Source organism: Micromys minutus (genome assembly GCF_963924665.1).
Source record: "Micromys minutus genome assembly, chromosome: 25".
Lineage (NCBI taxonomy): Eukaryota > Metazoa > Chordata > Mammalia > Rodentia > Muridae > Micromys > Micromys minutus.
This window is the reverse complement of record NC_137960.1, coordinates 31,736,695-31,744,766: the sequence shown is the minus strand read 5'-3', so window position 1 is coordinate 31,744,766 and position 8,072 is coordinate 31,736,695.

Genomic DNA, 8,072 nt, shown 5'->3' with positions numbered 1-8,072 from the left:
CAATTGCAGTTTCTGTCACTGATTTTTGAAAGATGCTAAAGGCATTATCAGTCTATGGACTTAAGAATCCAATTAAAGGCTACAGGGTTCAGCTTTAATGAAAATAAAACTTTTTGCTCCACATATTTTGATTTGTTGCCTAGTGATATAAATAGATGTCAAATTCAGCTAGTCTTATATTGTGTGAAAAGTGTTAGACTAAGTTGGAGATGGACAGTACAGTGAAAGGAAAGCTGTCTCTCTTACATTCATTAGATATCATTACTATAATCTTTGTATTCGTTCTTTGAGAGGAATACACATATACAATGTATTTTGATCATATCCAACCATCCAACTACTTCACCCCAACATTATGCTCCCAATTTCATGTACTGTTTTTATATACCTCTGTGTTTAAGAGTGACTCACTTCTATCAAGCTGTATGGAAGACCACAGAGCAAAACTCATTTTGGAGTCTGAGAAAACACTGGACATAGACTATGTGCTGGGGTCTGCAGTCTAAGTAAGGTTTTCTTGATATATAAGGGCAGAGATTCTAGACTATTGAGGTTTGATCTTGTGGTATGTATTGTAATGATAAGTACTGGCCCCCAAGGCCTGGTTGTTCCCAGGAATGAGAAAATCCACACAGAGAATATAACCTTAGTTCTCAATTAAAACTATGGGTTAAATAAAGATGCCAACAGCTAGCAGTTGGGCAGAAAAGACAAAGGTGAGGTTTGAGGTTCCCAATATTGGGATCTACAGAGAGCATGAGGAGTGAGAGGAAGATGAGGAGAGAAGTCACGATGGAATAAGAATCTTAAAATCATGGCCGTGCGGGCTGGCCTATTGGAGTTAAGAGCAGCCCAGATGGAACATAATGAGTAATAACTCAGGGCTATCAACAGGAAAGTAGATTCTATTAGCATAAGAATAGCATGGGTACATATCTGCCAAGCTCTAGTGCTAATAAAGGCTTATTTTAAATTAAAGGCTGCATGTGTCTTTTATCTGCGAAATGAATAATCAAAAATGGGGTAGAACCCCCTGATTGAGATTAAAGATTTCCACAGCACTAGACAGAATAGGAATTATTCTCTGGGGCCATCAAGCAGAGCATGGTCAATATACCAAAACCACAAAGAAAACTGACTTTTCCTCCCTTAGCAGCCATCAGCCTTTAATAACTTCTCATCTAGGAGCTGGGAGTTCATGAGTCTCTTCCCATTTCAGGCTAAAATGGCGATTACATAATTATTAGGCAGATCTTGTGCAATCACCATACAATTGTGAGTGCAGCAGTCTGCCATGTACAGAAGCAACAATTTGGCCCCAATCTTTTCTAATCTATGGCTCCCATAATCTTGTCACACCTTCTTTCATAAAGTCCCCTAAAATCTTGGGAGAAAATATGTGACATGGAGATCTCATTTATAGTTGAGCCCTTCATAGACACTTATTTTTTTTTTTGTCTTGATTGTCTATTTTTTAAGAGGTAATAAATGCTTCTAAAATGAAGTTGTCATGTTTTATGTTCACATAAAATTATTGTTGATTATACCTCATAGCATTATGCACAATAAAAACTTACCCCCTGGGATTCCAGCAATGACTAAAATATGTGTGGTAAATGAAACTATATAGCATTAGAAAGTCAGAAACAAGGGTGCTCATACAGCATGAGATTTGCATGCATTTTCTTCCTCCTTATATTTTTATTTTATTGAAAATATATTCTTCTCCCATACAATGTATACCAACAACAGGTTCCTCTTGGTCTACACCTCTCGGCTTCTCCACACCTTCTGTCTTCCCCAGATCTATATCTCCTCCTCTTTAGAAAAAATAAGGCCTTCAAGAAATGACAGCAAAGCAGAACCAAACAAGGTAAGGTAAGTCAAGGCAAAATGTCTCATAGTCTCATAACAAGGCTGGACAAGAGATCATGATTGGAGGAAAAGAAAACTCAGAGATACTCCCACTTCCTCTGTTAGGAGACCCACAAAATACCAAGATTACAGATAATATATACACAGAAGACTTGCTGGAAACCCACACGGGCCCTGTTCATGGTGCTTCACTCTCAGTGAGCCCATGGAAACCCTGCCTGATTCAGTGGGTCATGTTTACCTGGTGTCCTCCACCCCTCTGACTCCTGTAATCTTTTCTCCTTTACTTCTGCAGGATTCCTCAGTCTGAGGAAAGAACACAATGGAGAACTCGAATCTAAACCCTCTTCACATGATAGTTAGCTGTGGGTCTCTGCATCTATTTCAATCTTCTTCAGGAGGTAGTCTGTCTAATGACAACTGGACAAGGCACCAATCTGTAAAAACAAATCATTAGAAATAATTTCATTGATTTTTCTTTTGGTGGGGGAGCTAGTCATGTTTAGTTTTACCCTAGTTCTCTGGCCGACCCAGTTGCTAGTTCTGACCAACCAAGCAGCATAGAGTATGGACTTTTTCTCTGGCATGGACCTCAAGACAAATCAAACATTGGCTGGGCACTACCACAAGTTCTATGCCAGCACTGCCTGGATATATCTTACAGGCAGTACATATTGTAGTTCGAAGGTTTTGTGTTTGGCTTTGTATTCAGGTTTGTCTTTCTGTAGCCTAAAAAGAACCTTCTAAAATCAAAGAGACTAGAACATAGGAATTAACGTTCCAAACCTGCTTGATCACTTTACAACCAATAAACTGTGTGAAAGCTGTACTTGTCGATGTGGCCTTGCTTTCAGTTTCAGAGAGTATGTTGAATGGTTCTCTCCAATCATCAGCCTTGGTTGTTGGGTAATTTCCCGGGACCTCCTTGGTCAAGAACTCAAACTAGTGAAGCCCAGTCCCTACCCTGAAAGTCTTGTGGCAACAAAAGAATGACAACTCAGATGCCATATTTTCCCTTACAAAAGTCCTCACTGTTGCCACTCTCATAGATTCTAGGAAGATTCCACTTCACTAGTTTCCAGACCTTTCTCCCAAATGTGCCCCAATTCCAGCTGTCTCTCAAGGCACTGTCCTCCCATCCTTTTGCTACTGACCCCATCTTTACCCAGTCTACCCTGATAATCTATTCTAATTTCTCTTCACATGGAGAACCATGCCTTTCTCTTATAGTCTTCATTTTTATCTAATTTCTCTGGATCCATGCATAAAGCTTGATATAATTCATTTAAAAGTTAATATCAATTTATAAGGAAATATACACTATATTTGTCTTTCTGAGTCTGGTTTAACTTACTCAGAATATTCTTGTTTGTTGGTTAGTTGGTTTTGTTTTGTCTGTTTGTTTGTTGTTTCTAGTTTCATCCATTTGCTTGAAATTTCATGATGTCTTTTTTTAACAGCTGTGTAACACACCATTGTGAGATGTACCATATTTCTTTTTCCATTCCTCAGTTTCAGGACATTGAGTTTATTTCAAGATTCTGGCTACTATGAATAAAGCCACAAGGAACATAGGTAAGCCCTTCAAGTGTATGATTAAGTGTGAAAATATCAAGGTCTTGAAGTAGCTCAATTCCTAGTTTTGTGAAAAACTACTATATTGATTTCATAGTGGCTGTCCAAATTTGCACTCCCACCAGCAATGGAGGAGTGTTCCTATGTTATAGATTTTATGCATTCTGGAAGACATAAGAAGGAAGCCCAAAGTATTTTGATTTGCATTTCCCTGATCGCCCTAGATTATTGAAGGGTGGGTGTTGACTGCTTCTGTTTCATTAGGAGTTACCAATCTTCAAAATGCTTATTTTATCATTTTGGAAATGATATCTATCAAAAAAATTATTCATAGACTTTTGCTGGAGCAGAGAATCAGCTTATTTGCTCCTCTGAAGACACCACAGTCTCAGGGCCTCCAAGAGGTCTGATGCATGTACAGCAACTGGAAAGGGAACTTCCCTAACAATCACTCCCACTGAGAATCACAAGGGAGCCCAGTGGTCTCAGAACCTATCACCACCAAACTTCATTCTCCCCAAATTCCACTTTCCTTCTGTCCAGTGACTACTACAGGGTCAGAGCACCTGTGTATCTGCTCCTTTGAAGACACCATGATCTCAAGGCCTCCAGGAAGTCTGCTGTGTGCAGGGCAACTGGGCAACAGACCCCACAGTCTGAAGTCCTCCCAGGATAACAGCTACAGACAGGGCAACAGATTGACTGCTCCTCTGAAGACTCAGCAGTCTGAAGGTTTACCAGAAGATTTGCTGCAGGGGGACAACAAATCAGAAGGTTGTATGTCCTTCTGAAGACCCCACAGCCTGAAGACCTCACAAAAGGTCTGCTACAGCCAGACCTGCAGTCTTACCAGGAGACTAGCAATAACCCAGGAACACAAGAGGCAGGCAATAGGCAGACACACCCAGACAAGGTAACACCAGGGATAATCAGATGACAAGAGGACCATGAGCACAGGACCATGAGCAACAAAAGCCAATATACTTTGGCATCATTAGAACCTGGTTTTCCCACCATAATAAGCCTGGGATACACCAAAACACCTGAAAATCAGGAAGCTGACCTAAAATCCTATCTCATTAAAAAAATAGACTCCTTTAAAGAAGATATAATAACTTACTGAAAGAAATACAGCAAAAATGGGTAAACAGATAGAAACCCTTAAAGAGAAAATGAATAAATTCCCTAAAGAAAAATAAGAAAATAAAATCAAACAGGTGAAAGAATTGAACAAAGTAGTCCAAGACCAAACAGTGGAAGTAGAAACAATAATGAAAACACAAATAGAGAAAAACCCTTGAAGTGGAAAACCTAGGAGAGAGGTCAGGAATTACAGCAACAAAATACAAGAAATAGAAAAGAGAATATCTCGTGTAGAAGATACCTTAGAACATACTCACACAACTGCAGAAAAAAAAAATAAAAACATAAAAAAACTCTTAACCCAAAACATCCAGAAAATCTAGGACAAAAGGAAAAGGCCAAATCTAAGAATAATAGCAAGAGGAGAGTAAAGATTCCAAGCTCAAAGAACTTGAAAATATCTTCAATAAAATCACAGAAGAAAACGTTCCCAACTTAAAGGAAGAGACTGCAATAAACATACAAGAAGCCTATAGAACGCCAGATAGATAGAACCAAAAAAGGAAATTCTCTCATAACAGAATAATCAAAACACTAAAAACACATTAAAGACTATTAAAGCTAAAAGTAAAAATGTCAAGTCACATATGAAGGCAAACTTATCAGAATCACAAAGACAGAGGGATGTGCCCTGGTGAGACTGCTCTACAAGTACCAGGATGCAGAGAGGTTTGGGCCAAGCAAACAGAAACCGTGACACCCGCCCCCCCATTGGTTCAGAAGAGCAGGAAATCTGCCATAGGAACTCAGATTCCACATATAATCACAGAAAAAAAGATGGCAAGAGGAAAGCAAAAGAACTTACCCAATGGAAACCAAGACAACCTGGCAACATCAGAACCCAGCTCTCCCATCACAGCAAACAGCACAGTTTGCAGATGACATGACAGTGTACATAAGTGACCACAAAAATTCCACCAGAGAACTTCTACAGCTGGTAATCAAGTTCAGCAAAGTGGCTGGATATAAAATTAACTTACACAAATCAGTAGCCTTCTTCTACTCAAAGGAAAATCATGCAGAGAAAGAAATTAGGGTAAAAGATACCATTCACAATATTCACAAACAATAAGAAATACTTTGGTGTGACTCTATTTAACCAAGTTAAGCACCTGTATAACAAAAATAGAGGATGATCTCAGAAAATGGAGAAATCTCCCATGCTCATGGATTGAAAGGATCAACATTATAAAATGGCCATCTTACCAAAAGCAATCTACAGATTCAATGCAATCCCTTTCAAAATTCCAACCCAATTCTTCATAGAGGTGGAAAGAGCAATGTAAAATTTCATCTGGAATAACAAAAGACCTAGAATAGTGAAATCCATCCTTAACAAGAAAAAAACATCTGCGGAAATCACCATCCATGAACTCAAGCTATATTACAAGGAAATTGTGATAACTTCATGGTACTGGTACTGAGACAGGCACGAGTAGCAATGGAATGGAATCATCCAGAAATGAGCCCTCACATATATGATCACTTGATTTTTGACAAAGGAGCTGTAAACATTCAATGGAAAAAGGACAGCCTCTTCAACAAATGGTGTTGATCCAACTGGCACTCAACATGCAGAAGAATGAAAATAGACCCTTTCGTATCTCCTTGTACAATGCTCAAGTGTAAGTGGATCAAAGATCTTCACATTAAACCAGGTACACTAAAATTATTAGAGCAGAAAGTAGGGAAAACCTTAGAAGACATAGGCATAGGAGAAATTTTCCTGAACAGTAAACCAGTGGCTCATTCTCTAAAGTCAAATATTGACAAATGGGACTTAATGAGATTGCAAAGTTTGTGTAAGGCTAAGGACACTATCAAAAAAACAAAACGGCAGCCACCAAATTGGGAAAAGATCTTTACCACATTTGATACAGACCTAATATCCAAGGTATACAAAGAACTCATGAAGTTAGACACCAGAGAATCAAACAACCCTATTAAAAATGGGGTACAGAGCTAAACAAAAAGTTCTCAATTGAGGAATATCGAATGGCTGAGAAGCATCTAAGGAAGTGCTCAGCATCCTTAGCCATCAGGGAAATGCAAATCAAAACAACCCTGAGATTCCACCTCACACCAGTCAGAATGGCTAAGATCAAAAACTTAGATGACAGCAGATGCTGGTAAGGATTCTAAGAAAGAGGGACACTTATCCACTGTTGGTGGGGTTGTAAAATGGTAAAACCACTTTGGAAATCAGTCTGGCAGTTCCTAAGAAATTTTGACATAGTACTACCTGAAGATCCAGCTATTCCACTTCTGGGCATATACCCCAGAGATGCTCCAACATACAACAAAAACACATGCACCGCAGTGTTCATAGCTGCCCTTTTTATAATAACCAGAAGCTGGAAAGAACCCAGATGTACTTCAGTAGAGGAATGAATACAAAACTTGTGGTATATTTACACAATGGAGTACTACTCAGCTATCAGAAACAATGACTTTATGAAATTCTTAAGAAAATGGATGCATCTAGAGAATATCATCCTGAGTAAGATAACCCAGTCACAAAAGAAAAGACACAATATGCAGTCACTGGTAATTACATACTAACCCCAGAAATCTCTGAACACCCCAGAAACATCTCACATACTATATGACATTCTAGCTTTTATCAGTGCCACTTAAAAGTCAGGTGTAATTCTCATAGGTCCACCTTCATATGTTACTTGGCATTTTTCCTTTCATCTTTTAATATTCTCTCTTTCTTCTGTATATTTAATGTTTGTTTATTCTGTAAAGAACAGTCTTTCTTTCCTGGTTCATTATGTTCCGTGTTCTGTGAGCTTCTTTATGTTAGAAAATTTTTCTTTCATTATTTTATTGAAAATATTTCATGGACCTTTGAGCTGCAATTCTTCTCCTTCTACTTATAGTATACTTAGGTTTGGTATTTTTCACAGCATCCCATATTTTCTGGATGTGTTGTGTAGGAATTTTTTGGATTTAATATCTTTTTTGATTGGTATATCATTTCCTTCTATATTTAGTGCCCAATATTCTTTCATTTATCACTTGTACCCTGTAGGTACTGATTTCTGGATTTGTCTTGGTTTGGTGGTAGTTTTGTTCCTTCCATTCTTTATCTCTCTGTATATTCAGAGAGTATATTGGCTAAGTGTTGCCTCTTCTACTAGGCTGCTTGGCTGGTTTGTTCAAGTGCAATCCATGCTGGTATTGGCCGCTGGGAGAAGGGAAGGCTGGTGCTTCCTCCCTCTTGGATCCAGAATATTATAGGCCATAAGGACTTTGACAATATCCTTTCTGTATTAATCTTTTTTACTAATCTTTGGTTTCTTTGTTGTGATTACACTTTCTCTGAAACCTCCACTAAATCTCTCAATGACTTTTCTTTAATAACTTCCTTCTAATGTCTGGTATTGACTAATTGATAAACACCAGTGTCACTGTGCTTTAATTGTTTGTCTCCTCAAGATCTAAGTGCCTAAATGTGTATAACAGAAAAAAAT